The sequence below is a fragment of the Bubalus kerabau genome, unplaced genomic scaffold (assembly GCF_029407905.1).
Source record: "Bubalus kerabau isolate K-KA32 ecotype Philippines breed swamp buffalo unplaced genomic scaffold, PCC_UOA_SB_1v2 scaffold_54, whole genome shotgun sequence".
Classification (NCBI taxonomy): Eukaryota; Metazoa; Chordata; class Mammalia; order Artiodactyla; family Bovidae; genus Bubalus; species Bubalus kerabau.
The window spans coordinates 1377521-1399725 of NW_026577908.1; the positions used below are offsets into that span (position 1 = coordinate 1377521).

At 43.0% G+C, this 22205-nt stretch overlaps 2 long non-coding RNA genes across 2 annotated transcripts; one reads left to right on the top strand and one right to left on the bottom strand.

Annotated features, from left to right (window-relative positions):
* Positions 1-151: 151 nt before the first annotated feature.
* LOC129640903 (uncharacterized) lies at positions 152-15269 on the bottom strand. Its single transcript, XR_008709033.1, has 2 exons — positions 15088-15269; positions 152-2063 (listed from the first exon to the last, which is right to left on the bottom strand). It is a non-coding gene; the product is annotated as an uncharacterized LOC129640903 (long non-coding RNA).
* An 80-nt stretch (positions 15270-15349) lies between these two features.
* Positions 15350-21892, top strand: LOC129640902 (uncharacterized). Its single transcript, XR_008709032.1, has 2 exons — positions 15350-15678; positions 21142-21892. It is a non-coding gene; the product is annotated as an uncharacterized LOC129640902 (long non-coding RNA).
* Positions 21893-22205: the final 313 nt, after the last annotated feature.

Genomic DNA, 22205 nt, shown 5'->3' on the forward strand with positions numbered 1-22205 from the left:
GAGGGTCTTAGAAGCCTGGGTAGGAAAGTGAACTAAGAGAGCCTCTGCTCTCCAAGGGATCAGCCTGAAAAAGAGAGAGAGAGAGAGAGAGAGAGAGAGAGAGAGAGAGAGAGAGAGAGAGAGAGAGAGAAATACACGGGGACCAGAGCTCTGATGGAGCAAAGGTGTTTTAATCAAACATGGTGTGGGCATATAGACTGTCTTACAAGGTAGTTGTTCTCAGCAAAGATAAAGATTAAAATTCCAGACTTACAAAACATAGGTGATCCATATTAAAGGGAGAGAGAGTTGTATACAATCACTTTTACCATATGGTTCACAGGAAGGAAGAGGGTACTTATCACTGTATAGAAAAACTAATGAAGGAAATGTCTGGATTCTTCAGCCCGCGGGAGAGGCTTGCCTCTCCTCTTCAGGAATTAATAAGGAGCAGAGAATTCCTGACAGATCCAAAACAGCACACAGGAAGCCTCTTGTTAAATGCTTCCTGACAATTCCCTCTATTTTATTAAATTTGTAAAAAAAAAAGGTCTTGACCAAATGAGTTTGGTTAGTATTAACCAACCTTATAGAAAGGCGATGGTAAACAACAAATATAATTATCAAGACAATCACCAAAGCTACAGTTCCAGACCCGATACTGTGGGTAATACTTTGAAACCATCCTCGTGGGTCTAGCCCAGGTAATTTGTTCAGCTAAGGTTTCCAAATTAGGGGAAGAGGGCAGATTTTTAGAAAAGGTTTTAAAGATTTTCTTTTATAGTAATTGTACATTCAGAGAGGCATTATCACGTATATTTTGTAAATGAAATTTGATTTGTTCCCAGTTGTAGGCACTATGATTGACGTGAACAGGAATAACACAAAAAGCTTAAAGAAATAGAGGAGTTAATACAAGTATATAGTTTGCAATTAATACAAGTTACAGAACGTAAAAGTCTTATTAAATTGTAAATTTTCTATGGCTATAACAAAAGGAAGTGGGACACAGGCCTGTATAAAATATGACTGACTGTAGCAAAAGAAATAGTTACTATGACGACTGGTCCCTATGAAATGTCCGGTCCAAGTTCCAAGTTCTTCGGTGCTCTGATGCTCGCAGCAAGTTTCCAAATGGCCCATTGTTCAGACCCACTCTGTTTATCGAGGATGATCTTAGGAGGAGGTGGGGCTAATCCACGGTCAAGCCACTCAAGAAGTCGTTTGTCATAGTAATGTTCCATCATAGTGTCAGTGACCTTCCATATCACACACAGTGTTGTTAATATCATCTGAGCAGTCAGATAACCACATACCATGGGGCCCCCAATCAACAATTGTATGATTAGCCACAAACATTGATTTTCTTGATTTGGTTTGACATTTGTCCCAAGGAATGGGAGTATAAGTAAAGTTTTTATACGTAAACCCTTTGCATAAAGTTCTTTGTTCTTTCCCTAACTCTTTCCCTAAAGTTTCAGTAGTATAAACATGGTTTACAGATGAAGAAAGGGCAGTAAATAATCCAAGCAGTGTCTGAAAGTCTTCTTTTGGAGGCAGGACGAAAGCCCAAGTTTGTCAGCCCAAATTTGTCGGCTGACGTTTATGCACAATTTTGCTGGGCCCATGCACAAGGGAAGGACTTCATAGCCTAAAGAAATATTAATTAGTTTTCTTTCCTGCCCAGGGTGTGAAGGCCCTTTCATGTACTAGGGGAGAAAGCATATGTATAGAGTCATTAGTTGAAATGATTGGTCCTCTCTCTGTCCATTCGACCACCTGTAATAGAGGGGGGTTGGGTGTTAGTCTGAGCTTGAGCAGGGGGAGGCACAGGCCAAAAGACTGAGCATTGCCAGGAGAATGTATTCAGGACTCGGAGGCAACCCTTGTTGAGAGACCAAATTTTCAGCTTGATTAGTAGGGCTTTTATTTGTCTCCAAGTGAGGAGATCATCGGGGTGATGCCGCCGAGGGTGGTGCTTTCTGGAGATTTTTGGAGCAGACATGGCCCGTATTGGAATTTCTTCTTCCTGGGGTTCTTATTTCATCTCCATTTTGAATGCTGGGGCCCCCCTTGGGTCGAATCTTAAGAAGAGGTTAAAAAATTTAAAACAAATAAAGCTGTAGTAACAATAGTTATAGGTTTAGAAAATGTTAGAACCTAGTAAAGTCTGCTTTAGATAAGGAAGACAGTAGTGTACCTGTGTATTCCCCTTTTAAAATTTTTTTTATTTGTAACTTTAGTGTGTGATGTATTTGTTTTGACTATGTCTTGTGTCTGTGGATTATAAGGAATACCTGTAATATGTATTTATTGATAGGTATTACAATTTTATGAGGATCGGAGCCAATTAGAGTTTTAGTCCTAATTCTTCCACTGATAATGATTAGAGCAATTAAATAAAGGTCGGGTGTAAGTGACTTTATTTCCATAAAACGGGTATAGATCCATTTTACTGGGTGTTCTTGTTGGGCAATAAGTCCTGTGGGAGAATTAGAGGGGAGTATAAACAATTCTAGAGGTAAATCTATTTTGATGCGAGTAAGAAATTGTTTTTGTAATTTATTTTGCACCAAACAGAGTTCTTCTCGTGCCTCTTGAGAAAGTGAATGAGGGCTATTTAAATCAGGATCTCCTTTTAAAGTACTAAATAGACTATTCAGTTGATAATTAGCAATGCCTAAAGAAGGTCTAATCCAATTAATATCACCTAAGAGCTTTTGAAAATCATTTAAGGTTGATAATTTATCAGCACGGATCTGAGTTAGTTCGGGAGTAATGTGTTGCCTATTAACAACGAACCCCAAGTAATAGTAAGGTGTAGAGGTTTGAATTTTTTCAGGGGCAATGATTAATCTAGAGTTTTTAAAGCATAGTTGAGCTACATCAAACATGTGTTCAGTGTTTAAGATAGATGGAGCCGAAAACAATATATCATCCATATAGTGAATAACAAGAAAGTTAGGAAATTGCTTTCTCACAGGCTCAAGGGTTTTGGCTACATAGTACTGACACATGGTGGGAGAATTCATCATCTCTTGTGGCAGTACAGTCTATTGGTACCGTTTATGAGGTCTAATATGATTAGGAGAAGAGAGAGAGAAAGCGAATCTCTATTGGTCTAAAGGGTGTAAAGGTATATTAAAAAAGCAATCTTGTCCTGGTTGCAATGCACCCATAGGTTTCACAGATGCACTAACTTTTCTAAGGTCTGTTAGGAGACGCCATTTGTTAGATTTTTTTTTTTTTTTATGACAAAAATAGGAGAGTTCCAAGGAGAACAAGATTCTTCAATATGTTTTAATTCTAGTTGTGCATCTATAAGTTCCTTAGCCGCCTGTAATTTCTCTTTCGTGAGGGGCCACTGCTCTGTCCAAATAGGCTCGTCATTCTTCCAAGTTATTTTAATAATTGTATTGTTTGTTAAATGAGCAGTGGCCCCCAGGGAAAATGTGGGATGTATATCTCAGTATGTCATATCTTATATCTTTTTATTAAAAGCATATATCTCACTTTTCCTTAGCAACTATGAAGTGTCTTGTATATTAGCATTTTATAGATTGGTGAATATATTTATATTTATATATATCAATATATTATACATTATAAAATATATTTATTAATAGTTTAAAATCTCTTTAGTTTTTCTGTAAGAAAAACTTTTTGTAAGAGGAATTTAATGTTTAGTAATTAATGTTTTAAAATCTTATTTTATTTGGAAATGACCTAGCTGTTTAATAAACTTTTATTATTTAGTTTTAGTACAACTCTAGAAATTTAAGTTATTCTAATCCTAAGAGACTATTTTAGATTACAATAACAGATTATAATAATAGATTATTCTATTAAAACTATAATTACTTTTAACAGTTTATCCAAAAGTTTTTATCTCATACATATATATATCTATATATAGATATATATATATAAAGAGTTACCTTTTTGTTGACAAATTTAGTTTACCTTAAACCTAGGCATAAGAAAAGTATTATATAATGTTGATGACTTAAGACATGTCTTAATTAGATTAGCAAACAATTATATTTAAATTATATTCATATTTAAATAATTATATATATTTAATATTTTTCAGTTCACGTGAATTTGAATTTAAGTAGAGCTCGTTAACTTCATAGTATCTAAAACCAAAGCTGGTATATCGATGGCAACACTGCCAGATGTTGAGGGTTTCAGGTAAAAGATGGAATTTGTCTCAGGTTTTTGCTGAAGGGGACCTGGGGGGTCCCTGCTTGCAGTTTTCTGGAATAGGTTTCCTTTCAATGCCAGATTTAGACTTACAATCTTTAGCCCAATGCATTCCTCTACTGTAGCGAGGGCAGATTTTTGGAGGTCTTTTATCTTTATATATTTTTCTTTTCTTTTTTTTTTAAGCTTTCTTAGGGCCATCCCTTTTTAAATGGTTCTTATTTCCACATGTAAAGCATCCTTTATTTCCCTTTCTTAAGGCAGCAGCTATTGTTTCAGCTACCATTTGCATCTTTTGAGTTTCTAATCCTAGATTGCGACAAGCCTTGAAATAATCAATAGTCCCTTTCTCATGAATTGGAGCTATAGCTTTTTGACATCCCTGATTTGCATTATCACATAATGCAAGTAATTTGCAAGTAATTAAAGGCGTTTTAATCAACATGGTGTGGGCATATATACTGTCTTACAAGGTAGTTATTCTCAGCAAAGATAAAGATTAAAATTCCAGACTTACAAAACATAGGCGATCCATATTAAAGAGAGAGAGAGTTGTAAAGCAAATAATTTCTCTAGTTGCCTTTTGGCTTCTCCAAATACACTACGGGAAATAGCAGTTTCTAATCTAGCTAAAAAATCAGCATGCATTTCCTTAGATCCCTGAACTTTAAATAAGTGATGAAGTAAAGTAGAAAAGTGATGGGGCTTTCCAGCCTTTTTACCCATGTCTTAGTACTTACTGGCCTCAATAGGCCCTGCGGTCACTCCGTCCAAGAATCTGCCTACGTGTACCAAGTCCCTGTTCTGGGTGCCACTTGTTGAGGTCCTTTAATGGACCAGAACTTGGTGGTCTGGAGTTGACGATAAGAAGGTAAGGGACAGAAAGAGGCTGATAGTCCTTGGCTTATGCAGAAAGCCAATAAAGCCCCCGACACGGGACTTGCTCTGTTCACGGAGGCCTCAGGTGCCCTCTCAATGGAGTGAACACACAGAGTGCCTTCTTGAGAGGGTCTTAGAAGCCCGGGCAGGAAAGTGAACTCAGAGAGCCTTTGCAGAGCTCCAAGGGATCAGCCTGAAAAAGAGAGAGAGAGAGAGAGAGAGAGAAAGACACGGGGACCAGAGCTCTGATGGAACAAAGGTGTTTTAATCAACATGATGTGGAAATATATACTGTCTTACAAGGTAGTTATTCTCAGCAAAGATAAAAATTAAAATTCCAGACTTACAAAACATAGGCGATCCATATTAAAGAGAGAGAGAGTTGTAAGCAGTCACTTTTACCGTATGGTTCACAAGAAGGAAGAGGGTACTTATCACTGTATAGAAAAATTAATGAAGGAAATGCCTGGATTCTTCAGCCCGCGGGAGAGGCTTGCCTCTCCTCTTAATTCCTGAGTATTCAGGAATTAATAAGGAGCAGAGAATTCCTGACAGATCTAAAACAGCACACAGGAAGCCTCCTGTTAAATGCATCCTGACATCCCCTCAGGCCACTCTCCTTACAGGACTTGGGCCGAGGCCAAGTTCTTCCTTGTCTTGGCCTTTGCCTTGGGGTTACAGCACTGAAAAAGCGCCCACAGGCGGGCCCTGCTGCAACCCATCCTCGCGGATGGGGGCAGCCCTCCACTCGGGGGCAACTGCTGTTTCACGGCAGGATACCCACAAATCTCACACTACAACCACTGCTATTCACACTATGACCACCGCTCTCACACACACTGCTCTCACACACCACTCTCACACACACCGCTCCCACACTATGCCCGCTGCTCTCACACTATGACCACTAGCACCACTGTCTCAAGGAGAAATGGCATGAAGGCTCTGCCTCCAGCACGTCTCCTAGGAGCCTGGAACCGGAACCCACTCAGTCACAAGGGGCTCTGTGGTAACAGGGGGGCTGGGCTCAGGCCCACCGTCAAGGGTGCAGAGAGGGGGGACGGGCTGCCAAAAAGATGACAGGTGAGTGTGGGGTGCGGGAGAAGGAAGGCCGTGCCCGTGGCTCAGGCCCCCAGTCAAACATGACCCTGCAAGGTACTGGGTCACAGTCGAACCGACCAGTATGAACTCCTTCAGAAACCACCACCCCTGGGAATGAGCACATCTTCTAAGTGGGCTTCTGCCCCCCTTTAAGCCCCAAACAAGCCTCCAGTGAGGCTACTGAAAGGGCACCCATGAACTCAAGGGCGTCCCCAGAACCCACCTGGCTGAGGAGGACTCACCACGCTAGCTGCCCCTCACTCTCACCCTGAGCTCGGTCCTCCCTGACTGACTCCCTCCCTCGAGCTCAGCAAGGGCTTGACCCACCTCGCTCCAGGCACTTAAAATGAACCCACAGTGGGTACAGGGGTTCATTCAACCTGCTGTGAACTCGCCCTTTTAACTTCGACCCTGGGCTGTCAGACGACTCTGCCCCGTGGGGGCTGCAAGGTGGAGGTTCAGGGGTGTCCCTGCCTCGAGCCGCGACAGCCAGCGCCTCCCAGAGCCCACCAGGTGCTGCACCACCCTCCGCCCCCGAGTCTCCCACCCCTCTCCTGGCCCCACTCCCACCCTCGCGGCTCTCCACTAGCCAGAGCACAGGCCACTTGCTCCTGGCTCAGCCTGGACCTCTGCTGTCATTTGAGGACCTCGGTCCCCAGGGTGCTTGGGGTCCTATATCCACCCATCTCACGAATTACACACTCTGGGAGAGACAGAGTACAGTTTGGGGTCCCGCCTGCAGTTCACCCTGAACACGTTCTCTTTTTTTGGCTTTATCTATTGGAGTTCTCTGAGATGTGTTTTTAAAACCTCAACTGTTGCTTTCAAAAAGACTGTAAAATCACTGTGCTCAACTTTAAGAATAAAATCTTCATTTTCCACCTTAAAGTGAAACTGGAGGGAAGACTAAAAGCAGTCATTTTTCCAAACTGAAATAGAAAACCCACATGTGACCATGTCACAGAATACAGGTCACGTAACCCCTCCCTCCTCAGCCTTGGCCTCCACCACCAGCAGCCTGTCATCGCAAGGCCTGCCCTGGGCCGGCAGGGGCAAGGGCAGAGGGGAGACCGGCTCCTCTGTGTCCAGGCCGTGTGGGCTGCTTGCTCCACCTCCTTCCCAAGTTCACGTGGCACTGAAACAGCCCGGGCAAGCTGGGGATTCTGACCAGAAACACAACCATAGGTACTAAGCAAGGACACCTGGTTCTTGTTTTCCCCAGTATCAAAGTTGATCAATACAAGTACTGTGACTGTTACATGTGGCTTCAGATGACAGAATACACCCAGGGTGTCCCCACTTCCAGTGACAGATGCAAGCAGCTTGTAGATCAGCCTACCGAGAACTAGAAAAGCTAAACACAGTTTAAAAAGAGGTCCTTAGGCAGCCACAATCCAAGATTTCAAACAAAAGGGAAGCCCAGTGAGGGAGCTGAAGACTGAGAGGCCCGCTCCTTCCCTCGGGCCATCTGAACAAAGCCGACTCTGCGAAGAAAAGGCAGGAAAAAAGTCAAGCGGAGGGGACTGGATAACACAGCTCTGGACGGTTCCTTGGGCTGGGAAGACAAAAATTTGAGTGCAGGCCTAGTGAATCAGTTCGGATGTCAGAAAATGGACCCAACACTCTGCCCAAACTGGTTGAGCACTATCTGTCACCTTGTGGTGCTCAGGAGACAGATGGTGGGCTTCAGGACCTGCTGAGAAGAGGGCGGCCCTGGGAGGCAGCCCAGGCTTCCAGATGGAGACGCGGGAAAGCTCCTCCCTGGGCTCAGGGGGAAAGGTGGGTGAAGGCTGCTGAGACTGAGCTTACAAGGAACCCCCAGCCTCAAGTCCATCAGGCCCTGAGTGAACAGACAGCTCTGTCCCCACTGGAGGTCTGTGTCAGAGGAGACTCTGGCGAAGACAGCATCACTCAGAACCTCTAGGGTTTTCCAAACATAATGTCCAACATGCAATCAAAAAACCAAAGAGGGTGTAACAACAAACAGGACCAAGAGAAAAAAAAAACTGAACCAGATCCAGAGGTATCAGATGTATATCAGCATATCAGAGGTATGCTAGAGGTATCAGATGCAAATGTCACCTGTTGAAAAATATACTTGACAAAAGGAAAAATTTCTGAGAATCAAAACCGACTCTCGAACTTTACAATAACAGTGACTGAATTTAAGAACTCAGTCTCTGGCCTTAACATCACATTGGACATAGCTGAAGAGATGATCAGTGAACTGAAAGATGGGTCAGGTAAAAAATATATATAAGAGAGAAAAAAAGGATAGAATATAGTGAAGGAGCCCCTTGTTAAACTACGTTGTTAAAAAGTATAAATGGGGACTCTCATGGTGGAGAAAAGAGAAAGGGGAATAAGAAATGCCTCCAGGGGTTGAAACGAAAGACCCTCTTGATGAAAGTGAAAGAGGAGAGTAAAAAAGCTGGCAAAACTCAACATTCAAAAAAATGAAGATCATGGCATCCGGCCCCATCACTACGTGGCAAATAAATGGGGCAACAATGGAAACAGTGACAGACTTTATTTTGGGGGCTCCAAAATTACTGTAGACAGTAAAATTAGAAGATGCTTGCTCCTTGGAAGGAAACCTATGACAAACCTAGACAGCATATTAAAAAGCAGAGACATTATTTTGCCGACAAAGGTCATTTAGTCAAAGCTATGGTTTTTCCAGTAGTCATGTATGGATGTGAGAGTTGGCCCATGAAGAAGGCTGAACGCCAAAGAATCGATGCTTCTGAACTGGGGAGTTGGAGAAGACTCTTGAGAGCCCCGTGGACTGCCAGGAGAGCCAACAAGTCACTCCTAAAGCAAATCAGACCTGAATATTCACTGCAAAGACTGATGCCGAAGCTCCAATACTTTGGCCACCTGATGTGAAGGACTGACTCATTGGAAAAGAACCTGATGCTGGGGAAGACTGAAGGCAGGAGGAGAAGGGGACGACAGAGGATGAGATGGTTGGATGGCATCAATGACTCGATGGTCATGAGCCTGAGCAAGCTCGGGGAGTTGGTGATGGACAGAGAAGCCTGGTGTGCTGCAGTCCATGGGGTCGCAATGGGTCAGACACTGAGCGACTCAACTGGCTGACAGGGACAGTGGCAAGAGTTGGTTCAAGAATCAGACCACTGACTCAAAAATGAAACCACACATTGGTTTCAGCAGCTCTGCAGGTGCCTAAGGCAAGAAGAGCATGTTCAAGCGCTCAGAGGAAAAAAAGTGTGGCTTTTAGTGGCACAGCAACACTGAGAGCTGACTTTCCAAGAACAAGGAAGTCAGAAGATAATGGACTGACATCTGTAAAATGCTGAAAAACAAATAACCACCAACCTGGAATTCTATACTCAACAAAAATACTCTTCGAAAGTGAAAGCAAAATAGAGACTTTGAGGGCAAATGGAAATGAGACAACTCATCACCCACACACATGCACTAAAAAAATACTCAGGCAGTGCTTTGGGAAAAAGAAAAGTAGTCTCTGACGGAAATACAAAAAACAAGTAGAGACCAACAACGAGGTAACTGTGAGGGTAAATATTAACTCTACAAAACAATGATGTTAACGCCAAATATATATCTAACAGTTCAAAGTGTAACAGTGACAGGAGGAAACAGTCGAGTCAGGGAGGCAGTAAAAGTACTAAGTCTTGAGTGTAAAACACATGCTGTGTCTGCAAATGCGCACCTAACAACCTGACAGAGGAGCACAGAACTAGAGAAACACTTCATAGCTTTAAAAGAAGGCAAGAGCAAAGAACACAGACTAGGTGGGACAAACAGAAAACACACAGCAGCATGGTGTCTACACACTGAATATCAACATTATAAACAGAGCAAATACTCTCATTAAAAGATAAAGTGTCAAACTGATTCCAATGAAAACTACACACTATTCACAGAGCTACATGTTAAGATGGAATATCTTTTAGACAGGTGAACCTAAAAGATACCTAGGCCAACAAGGACAGAAAACTGATGTGGCAATATCACTGTCAAATAGTCTCTAAAGAAAGAAGCATTATTAGTGATAAAAAGGAGCATCTCATACTGACACAAGTTCAGTCTAGCAAGAAGATGAGGATTCTAAATTTGAATGTACCTAATAACATAACCTCAAAATATCAATACATAAAAACTGACAGAAATAAAAAAGGAGTAACAGCCGAGTTCATAATCCCAGTGGGAGACGTTAAAGACACATCTCTCGTGGAACGGCCCCCTGGTATGTAGTCACCTGCAGCCATGAAGTACCTGAAATGCGGCTGGCTCTACAATGAGATGCGCTGCAAGCCTGAAACACACACTGGATTTTAAAGACTTAGCATGAAAAAAAGAATGTGAACTATTTCATTAGGTTTTATCATGTTGATTACACACTGAAATGATATTTTATGTGTGCTAAAATAAAATATATTACAGGTAATTTCACCTACTTCTGCTTTTACTCAACGTGGCTACTGGAATCTGAATTACATGAGTGACAAGCCTGATCTGACTGATACACATGGAACATTGCATCCCACTGATACATATTATTTTCAAGAGCCCAACGAACATATAACAAAAAGAATATATATTGGGCCATTAGGAAAGCTCAAATTATTTCAAAGGACTGAAATAATGCAGGGTATACTTAGGGACTGCAACGGGCTGACGGTTTATGGGCCCTCAAACTTCACCCGGCAGGTGGTGATGATCCTAGGAGGCAGGCACTCTGGGAGGGGTCAGGCCAGGGGGGAATGGGCTCCTGTGCTGCGAGAACAGGGAGAAGAAGCAGGCAGTCTAGGAACCAGGAAACAGGCCTCACCAGACGAGGCACCTGCTGGTGATCTTGGGACTCCCCAGCCTCCAGGCCTACAAGAAACAACTTTCTGTTGTTTATCAGCTAGTCTACGGGATTTATAACAGTAGCCCAAAAAGACGAAGACAGGGCTCTTCATGGAATTAAGCTAGAAATCAAAAAAGGGTCACTAGAAAAACCTCCCCAAACATTCCGAAGTTAAATGACATACTGCTTGAAGAATTTCCTGATTAATAATTTTAAAAAACACAATGAAAATTAGAAAATACTTTTCCTTAAAAGATAATGAAAATCTGGCTTATTCAAACTTGTGGGATGCAGCGAACTATGTTTAGAGGGTAACTTAAAGCCTTAAACACGTATACTGGAAAAGAAGGAAGGCTAAAAATCAATTAAGCCTCTCTCCCAAGAAACCAGAAAAAACACCATAGCGAATGAAACACAAGGCAGATGGGAAAAAAAAAAAAAAAAAGAGCAGAAAACAAGGAAACAGAAAGCAAATATGAAGTTTCTTTAAAAAGAAAGCCAAAAGTTGGCACTTTGAAAGGAATGATAAAACTGATAAACCCCTAGAAAGACTTATTAAGAAAAAGAGACAAAGCACAAATCACCAGCATCAAGGATTTTTAAAAGGGGAGACAACACATCTTGCAGATAAGAAAGATATTATGAACCACAGTTCACTTACTAATTGCAGAGTCTGCTCATCTCAATAAATTCCTAGCAGGGGGGAAATGCTTTACTGAAATAGACCCAAGAAGACATACAATAAGAGAAAATTTTATTTGCATGAAAAAAATTACATCTGAAATTAAAAGCCTCCCCACAATGAAACCAACTGGTTTTGCCAATCAACTCTTCCAAAATTCTAGGGAAGAAAACAGTCATCTCACAGGAATTCTTGCAGTAAACAAGGAACACTCTCCAACCTTGTTTTATAAGACTGGCATAACCTTGATACTAAATCCAACCAGGAAGAAGTACAAGAAAGTAAAATTACAGACTCTGAGTATAGATGAAATAATCCTAAATAAAACACTAACAAATAAAGTCCAACTGAAGGAGAATACATTGAGATCAGGTTGGGGTTGTTTTAGAATCACAAAATTTTTAAAAGTTAAATCACCACATAAAAGAAAAATCACCTGTTTCAAAATCTGCAGAAGATAAACTTAAGAATTTTTAATGTAATAATTTTAGCTCATGACTAAGAAAAAACTGCTTAGTAAACTAACAGAGAAGAATTTACATATTTTGATAAAAATATCTACAAAAAAGCTAATATCCTGTGTGATGGTGAAATAGTGAAAGCTTTTCCTCTGATAATTGGACAGAGACAAGGATACTTATTCTCACTACTTCTGTTCACCACTGTACTGGAGATCCTAGTCCATACAATAAGTCAAGAAAAAGGAAAGGGTTATCACAGTTGCAAAGGGGAAAAAAAGAACTTATTTGCAGACATAATTGTGTATACATAAAAAAATACAATTAGAATGATTTGAAGTAAGTGGATTTACCAAGGGGATATAGAAAAGTCAATTCTATCTCTATTAGGAATTTATAATGGCACTGAAAATATCAAGTTATCTAATTAAACATGTGCAAGACATACAGCAAACTATAAACTTCTAAGATAAATAAGATCTAAAAAAATGGAGAGCTATCTGTATTGTGTTCATGGATTATAAGAATAACATAAAAGGCACACACACACACAGAGTTAATCATGTGAGGCGATGCGTATGTGGGGCAATCATTCCACGACGTCTATGGGCATCAAGTCATCACAATGTAGACTTGAAATACACACAAACTGTATCTGTCAATGACTCCTTAGTGAAGCTGGGGGTCTAAAATCAGCACCTGCACCTGGTAGCTGGCAGGTGTGGGAACCCGGGTTCACGTGCAGGCTGTACACACTCTTAATCACAGGTGAGACTTGAGGCAACCCAGCAACTCTCCATTTTTTTCTCTGTTTTGCTCTGTTCCCCTTGCCATTTGTGTTTAACAGATTCCCAGTATCGAGTGAGCAGCGTCAATGCAGCAATAACGTTTCCCCATCTAAGGCGGGAGCATGTAACACCAACAGACTTCCCATCGCCCCGAGATAACTGGGGTGCCCCATCACAACAGAAAGCAAAGAAACACGACAGTCCCCGAGAGAGAGCTGCCCCACGGCAGGGGGAACTAGGTCCACCAGACGTCCCAAGGGGACCCCCAGGGGCTTGGAGCCCAGGCTGGGCCCCTCAGCTTGAGGCCACACTTGCCTTTCCACCATTCTGGGGGTCCTGGCAGAAGAAAGCCAGGCCAAGGAAGGGGGAGGGTGTGGCCGGCCCGTGGGACTCAGGGCAGGACTGACTTGGGTCTGTGCTGGGCTCCACGTCCAGTCACCACCCTTGGAGTGTACAAAGCTCTTGGGATCATTGTAGGTTTTTGGCAAAAAAGCAATGGAGCTGAAGTCACTTAGGATGGCTTTTAAGGAAAAAAATCCTCACTGAGGATTCCCTCAGCGTCAGCCTCGGCCCCTAGTGAGATGCAGACTCCTGGTCATCCATGGCTGTGCCCGCAGCCCACCAGCTCCAGGAAAGGACTCCGCCTTCTCTTCTCTGTGTGCCGTGAACCTGCACAGTGGGCCTTCAGAACCTCAGGAGACTCACCCCACCCCCACTGTAGCCAGAACCCTCCCCAGGCATTAAAACAGCTGTGGAGTCACTTTGGCCCAAGCCCTGGTTACGGATCCCTGGAGCCCACTACAGCCTCTACAGCATGATTAATCAGGCCCTTTATACACAGATTCCTGCCTGTCAGATCTGAGCTTTGGATTCATGGTCAGCTCTGTCCCTCCCGTGGCAGCCAGGTGGGCCGCAATGCAGACAAAGGAGCTCAGGAGCTGAGTGTCAAGGGAAGCACTGAAAGGACAGCGATGGATGCAACCTGTTGCAAACTGAAGGAGGGTCCCTGCATGCCTCAGAAACGGCCTCTGGTGTGCAGGTGTGGAGGAGGGCCCCCACAGTGCAAAGCAAAGAGAGGTACTCAGGGGCAAAGGCTCTTGGCCTCTCCGGTAGCAGCTCCAGGTGGTAGCTCGTGAACAGTGGACAGCCAATGTGGTCACATGAGCGTGACACTTATTCCCTTACAAAGAAAGAGAAAGGGGGCAGGGTGTGGGAGTACCCGGAGGGTGTGGTGGGGGGGATGAAGAGAGGTGTCCCTCCTCTCTTCAGTGCAAATTGCTTTTGTGAGTCTCAGAGCTGCCAGAAGGCAGTTACCAAGTCAGGTCCCCACAGTATCCAGTGTGGGCTGGGTGCCTTAGCCCCCGTCACATGGACAAGCCACACCACATGGCTTCCCTGAGTTCTAACAGAAGATCTGGGGGGTTTGTCTAGATACACACTTCCTTACTGTAGCTGTGTTACCCACTTCTGTGAGCCCCCGTTTTGTCCTCTAGATAAAGGACATCAATTGCTACCTTAGCAGGTTGCCAGCTTAATCCCATGAAGACTAATTAGGGTCTACAATTAATTAATCCTACAATTAATATCTGGCCTTAAGAGATATCAATGAATAGCTGGCCTTAAGAGATATCAATGAATAGCTGGCCTTAAGAGATACTGGGCTTCCCTGATAGCTCAGCTGGTAACGAATCCTCCTGCCATGAGGAGACCCTGGTTTGATTCCTGGGCTGGGAACGCTGAGCCGCTACAGAAGGGACAGGCTACCCACTTCAGTATTCTTGGACTTCTCTTGGGGCTCAGCTGGTAAAGAATCTGCCTGCATTGCAGGAAACCTGGGTTCAATCCCTGGACTGGGAAGATCCCCTGGAGAAGGGAAAGGCTACCCACTCCAGTATTCTGGCCTGCAGAATTCCATGGACTGTATAGCCCATGGGGTTGCCAAGAGTTAGACACGACTGAGGGACTTTCACTTCACTTTCAAGAGACATGACCTGAATCCAGATTAAACTGGAGTCTCCCAGTGTCATCTGGCATTTCTTCCCTGAAGCCAGCCAAAATTCACATAGGAGCATTTCCAGGGTCTCCACGTAGCCAGCTGGACAGAAAATCCAGTGTGGTTCAAACAAGCTGACAGACAAGCAGGAGAGGACTCACGGGCAGATGGCCTCCCTCCGGTCTCAGGGGAGCTCCGGGACCACAGCAGGAACCGGCGCTCTCAACCCCCGGGCTCAGCAGCGCCCTCCTTATCAGGCCGGCGGCTCTGCCCTGACGGGCGCAGGAAGGCCACCAACTGCCCCAGGCTGAACTCACTCCCCTCCCACGGCTGTAGCCTGACCTCACCCGGCCTCACCCCTTCCGGCAGAACCAGCCCTCCTCTTCCCTTGATTCCAGTGTGAGGCCCGGCCCTGGGCCCTGATTGGTCACCGCCCCAGTCCTGAGCCACTCACGGTGGCCAGGGAGGATGGAACACACCGATTGGCCAGGTCCAGGTCATGTGACCATACTCTCCAGGATACGTGCGAGCTGCTCACCCTGTGTCCGGGGTAGAGAGAGTGTGATGCCCCCAGAGCAGAGCTGAGAGTCCAGTCCATGTGTCCGTGTGCTCAGTGTCCTGGGACGTGCCTGCACATCCTCTCTACACACCGCTTTGTCCTCTGCAGACAAAATATTCATGACACACCTCTTCCTTTCCCAAGCGCTGTTTCACACACCCACATTCAAGGGAGCAAGACCTCCTGTTTGAAGGTAGGTTTGGAGATCCTCTCTTAACCTCTGGACTTGTTTCTTGTATTGCTGCCACTGCTACTGCCAAGTCACTTCAGTCGTGTCTGACTCTGTGCGACCCCATAGACGGCAGCCCACCAGGCTCCCCTGTCCCTGGGATTCTCCAGGCAAGAACACTGGAGTGGGGTGCCATTGCCTTCTCCAGTTTCTTATATTGTTAGAATAATTTATTCAGTCTAAAAACCCCCCACAAGCACCACCATATGCTTGCTGCTTTGCCTATTCAGGATTCTTAGCTGTTCTGACAGAGAAGGCAATGGCAACCCACTCCAGCACTCTTGCCTGGAAAGTCCCATGGGCAGAGGAGCCTTGTAGGCTGCAGTCCATTGGGTCGCGGAGAGTCGGACAGGACTGAGCGACTTCCCTTTCACGTTTCTCTTTCATGCATTGGAGAAGGAAATGGCAACCCACTCCAGTGTTCTTGCCTGGAGAATCCCAGGGACAGGGGAGCCTGGTGGGTCTATGGGGTCACACAGAGTCCGACATGACTGAAGCAACTTAGCAGCAGCAGCTGTTCTGAGGGCGTGGCCCAGGGACCTCCCAAAGGGAATGCATTTTGTCCAAGGAAGCACCTGAGAGGCTGAATCACTGAATCACTTTGCTGTACACCTTAAACAAACAAATTATTATAAATCAACAATACCTCAATTTAAAGAAAAGATATTCCCTCATCAAAAATTGTTCCAAATTTTGTAAAGTTTTTCCTTCAATTGTTGGTTTTTAATATGTGTCTAATTGGTTTGGTGGTGTTTTGTGAGGTAGGGATCCAACTTACCTTCCCACATGGATACCAGATTGTCCCAATGGGACGATTCCTTTGTCCTTGAATAATTGAATATTTTTTAATTTAATAATGGAAATTATTAAATTAAATTATTGAATTAATTTAATCATTAAATATTAAATTATGTATTATATTAATATTATAAAGTAATCTATTATATTGATTAAATTAACTATTGAATTCATTTATTTAAATTAATATTTAATTTATTTTAATTTAAATAATATTTCAATTATTGTGCTTGATTTATTCATATTTTCTATTTGTTCCTGGTTCAGTCTTTAGAAGATTGTACTTTTCTAAGAATTTGTCCTTTTGTTCCAGGATATCCATTTTCTTGTCATGCAGTTATTTCTAATTGTCTCTTATGACCCTTTGTCTTTCTTTGTGGTCTGTTGTAACGTCTCCTTTTTCATTTCAAGTTGCTTTGAGTCTTCTCCTTGTTTTTCTTGATGAGTCCGGCTAATGATTTGTCAAGTTTGTTTATGTTCTCCAAGACGTATCTTATTGTTTTATTCATCTTTGCTCGTGTTTCCTTCATTTCCATTTATTTCTGCTCTGATCTTTATGATTTCTTTCCTTCTGCTAACTTTGGAGGGTTTTGTGGCCATTTTCCTCTTTTTCTAGGTTCTTTAGGTGTTAGATTAGGTTGTTTATTTGATGTTCTTTTCATTTCTTGAGGTAGGCTTCTTGTATTGCTATAAACTTCCCTCTTAGCATTGATTTATTGCGTCACATAGGTTTTGGGTTGTCATTTATTCATTGCCATTTGTTTTTAGGTATTTTTAAATTTCCTCTTTGATTTCTTCAGTGACCTGTTTGATTTCTCCATGTGTTTGTGTTTTTTACAAATTTTCCTATAAATGATCCCTAATCATGTATCAGTGTGATCAGAAAAGATGCTTGCTGTGATTTCAGTTTCTTAAATTTTGCAAGGCTTGATTTATGACCCAAGATGTGATCCATTCCAGAGAGTGTTTCATGTGCACTTGAGAAAAAAAAAATGTATTCTGCTGTTTGGTGATGGAATATGCTAAAGATATCAATAAGGTCCATCTAGTCTAATGTGTGATTTAAGGCTTATGTTTCTATATTAATCTTCTTTGTGGATGATCTGTCCATTGGTATAAGTGGGGTGGTAAAGTCCCCTGGTATTATTTTCTTACTGTCGATTCCCTGTTTTATGGTTATTTGTATTTGTCTTACGTATTTAGGTGCTCCTGTGTTGGATGTGTGTGTATTATTATTGCACTATCCTCTTCCTGGATCGATCTCTTTATCATTATGTAGTGTCTTTCCTTGTCTCTTGTAATAGTCTTTATTTAAAAGTCTATTTTATCTGAGATGAGAATTGCTACTCCAGCTTTCTTTTGATTTCCATTTGCATGGAATACCTTTTTTCCAGGCCCTCCGTTTTAGTCCGTGTGTGTCCCTAGGTCTGAGGTGGATGTATTATGGACACCATTTATATGGGGCTTGTTTTTGTTTCCATTCAGCCAGTCTGTGTTTCAGTTGGACCATTTTATCCATTTATAGGTAAGGTAATTATTGCTATGCATGATACTATTATTTACTTTATTATTCTGTTTTTTTTCCATGTCTATTCACTCCCTTCTATTTCCTGCCTAGAGAGCATCCTTTAATATTTGTTGTAAAGCTACTTTGGTGGTGCTGAATTTTTTAACTTTTGCTTATTTGTAAAGGTACTGAGTTCTTTGAATCTGAGTGAGGTCGTAGCTGGTTGGAGTAGTCTTGCTGGTAAGTTTTTCCCTTTCATAACTTTAAGTATATCATGCCACACCCTTCTGGCCTGCAGCGTTTCTTCAGAAAGATCAGCTGTTAAACTTATGGGGATTCCCTTGTTATTTGTTGCTTTTCCCTTTCTGCTTTTACTATTTTCTCTTTTTGCTAAGTTTTTCTTAGTTTGATCAGTATATGTCTTGGCATGTTTCTCCTTTGGTTTACCCTGTGTTGGATTCTCTGTGCTTCTTGGACCTGGGTGTGTTTCCTTCAACAATATAGGGAAATTTTCAGTCATTGTTTCTTCAAGGGAGAGTTTATCTTTCTCTCTTCTCCTTGAATTCCTATAATGTGAATGTTAGTATGTTTGATATCCACCAAATGGCCTTAAACTATCCTCAATTTTTTGGCTTATTTTCTTCTTTTTGGTGCTCAGATCGGGTGATTTCCACTACTCTGTATTTCTTTGTCTTTTTTTAAAATATAAATATTTATTTTAATTGGAGGCTAATTACTTTACAGTACGGTAGTGGTTCTGCTGTACATTGACATGAATCCGCCACGGGTGCACATGTGCTCCCCGTCCTGAGGCCCCGCCCCCTCCTTCTGGGTCAGCCCAGTGCACCGGCACTGCTCTGTGTGTCAGCTTACTGATCTGTCCTCTGAATCATCCAATCTCTTGACTCATCTGCTGTATTTTTCGTGTCAGTTATTGTATTCTTCCATTATAATCAGTTCTTTTTTATACTTATTGCCTCTTTGTGGAGTTCTCACTCTGTTCTTTCATGCTTCCCCTGATAGAAGTAAATATCTTTTATTCGTTTATTTAATGGGTCCACTGGGGCTTGCTGTGTCATTGGCTTTCTCTAGTTGCATAGAGTGGGGGCTGCACTCAGTTTTGGTGCGTGGGCTTCCCATCGTTCTGTCTTCTCTTGTGGAGCACAGGCTCTAGGGTACATGAGTTCAACAGCTGTGACATGCAGCTTTACTTGCCCCGCAGCCTGGGATCTTAGTTCCCAGACCACGGGTTGAACCCTTGTTGCCTACATTGTCCGGAAAATCTTAACAAATGAACCAGCAGGGAAGACCCAGTAAATATCTTTATGACCCTTACTTTGCAGTCATTTGATGTAGATTATTTATCTCCATCTTGTTTAGTTCTTTTTCTGAGTTTATGTCTTAGCTGTTCATTTAGCATAGATTCTTTGTCTCTTTATGTTGCCTTTTTGTTTCTATGCATTAATATTAGGTAGATGAACTATGTCTCCATGTTGAATAAGTGGATGTTTGTAGAGTGTCTCCTAGGCGGCCCAAAGGAACAGCTCCCCCAGGTCACCAGAGACAGGAAATCCAGGGTGTCTCCTGTGTAGGCTGAGTTTGGTGTTCTGTTAGATAGACCTGCATTTGCTTTGGGCATGCTGGTGGGTCTGGCTGGCCCCCAGTGCAGCTGAATGTAAGCCCCACCTCAACAGTTGCAGGTGTACTTCTGGCTGGAGCTGACCTGGAGTGGGACTCACCTTGAGGGGATGCAAGTCACGGCTGAGTCCACCCACCGTGAATGGTAGGAAAGGAGGCGATTGTGTGGGAATCCAGGCCCTTGAGGGCAAAGCCATTTTGGAGGAGCGTTGTGGGCGTGGCTGGGCTGGATATGTCTGTTCCACAGGGAACACAGAGACATAGCAGGGCAAGCAGTGCTAGCAAGGTAAGTGAGGAATGTCAGAAAAGTCTCCTTCTAGCACTGGGACAGCTGGGTACAGGGAGGATTTTTTTAAATGTCAAGTGATTTCATCCCTGGATAAAGTTTCAAGAAATCCTTGCCCCTTTGGCACGTGTCCTAAAATTAGTATATAATTCTCTTTCCCATGTGACCTGTGGCTACATTGAGCATCATTACCGACAACATTCAGCGTCAGTAAGTTTGGCACTAACCTACTAAGCATGGGGTCTTGGCTTACCACAGCCCCCAGCTCTCTCCCAGACGTAGCTCTGCTGGTTTCAAATCAAGATATGGGGGCTTGTCTTCCTCATTCAGGTCACTGGGGCTCAGGTGCTCAGCATGTCCTCCCAGGGAAGATAACAAGTTGGTAATGTCCCCTCCTAATTCTGGGTCACCCATCAGGAGTATGGGTCCTGACTAGACTCTATCTCTCCCTTCCAATGCATCTCCATATTGTTTTTTCTTTACAACCTTAGTTGTGGAAGAGCTACTCTGCTAATTTTCAAGTTGGCATCTGGGTTTTCCATGTGAGGAAGCTCTCAGAATAAAATAGAGTAAGTGTCTCAAAAAGTGCCGTTTCAGTTTCTGTGGAAGCTGTCTCCTTGTGTAAGTCAGTGGTTCTCAAAGTGTCATCACTGGACCAGCCGTGTTAGCATCACCTGGGAAGTGGTTAAAACTGGAGTTTCTTAAGGTCCACCCTGATCTACTGTATGAGATGCTCTGAATCATTCCTCCAAGCCATACACATGCTCAATCCTAAATTAACCTGAAACACATCTCCCCCAAGGTTCTGGGCCCACCGTGCCCCTTAGCTTTAACCAGGCACTACTGTTTTGCAATTCTGAGGAATTTTAGGAATTTGGGGGGCATGTTTCACCACTCTCACTTGGAAGATACTAAGGAATATCTAATAAGTTGGACACGATACTTCTCTCTTGTCACCCATTGTGAGAGTTCTTAGTACATAAAGTAAAAATAAAGAACAATTTGATTGGTAAAGAAAATCCTACAGCAGGTTGGAAAGGTGCAGATGCTGCATTAAGATCAAGGTCTTGTACAAGGTTCATGGGAGTACAGGATGTACAGATATTTTGTAAACTTCATGGAAAAGAAACAAGGGTGGAGCAGAGTAGCCACTGGGCTTCAGTGACCCCCTACTGCTTAGCTGTGCACCTTCCTGCAGGTGTGATCACCACTGAACCCTGGGAAGAGCGCTTCACACCTTGAACTGTAAGGCTCCCCAGCAGGCTGGCCTGTGACCTCCTGGGCACCATCACCTTCTGCTGCTTCCTGAACTGGCCATGTTTTCTCCCTCTGCCTTCATCTCCTCTGCCTTTATCGCCTCGTCTTTTGTGGGGTTGCCAGTACCTTGTGGTCTGTGCTGGGCCAAGGAAGACGCACGTTTGCACTTCTGAACCCTACTGGCCACCTGATGACACGTCATCCTCCCGTGATCGTTAACTCTGGCCCTGATGGGAGAGAGCTGTGTTCACTCACCACTGATGTACTCTCTTTTAGCTAAAGAAGGAATCCGTTCTAATCATGCTTTTTAGGTGGCTGGATTTACCAAACAGAAATACACGAATCCCAGTTAAATTTGAATTTTGGGGAAACAATGAAAACTTTTTTTTTCTTTTTTTAGTAGAAGTCCATCTCCTGCAATACTTGGGATGTACTTACACTAAAAAATTATTCACTGAGAACCAAATTTAACTAGATGTCTTGTGTTTTACCTGACAGGCTTACTCCCAAGGTAAAGGGGTTCCCATTTTAGCTTCCCATCCTAGGAGTGGCACTTTGTCTTAGAAAGGAATGTATTTAGTCATCAAAATAAGGTCAGACTTACCTGCACGCCAGCCATGACTTGTGACATATTGATCACATGTTGAAATGATAATACTTTTTGTTTACTGGATTAAAATATAATTTGAAAATTAATTTCATCTGCTTCTTTATGTTTTTAAATGTGGTTACTAGAAAATTTAAGGTATTATATGGAGCTTGAGTTTGTAGTCCATAGTACACTTCACTGGACAGCTTTGGCCTAGAGCAAAAGCCATGCTGGGGGACCTAACGACCATCGGGCTGGGAGTGGGGCACCCCTCTCCCCAGAAAGAGTTAGACTCTCCCCTTTGGAGTCGTTTGTGGCTGAACTGGTCGGGGGCATACAGATTCCTTGAGTGTAGTTTGTCTTTACAAAGATTTTATTGTTTGAATTTTTCAGTTCTGACCAAATCTTGGTGGTTT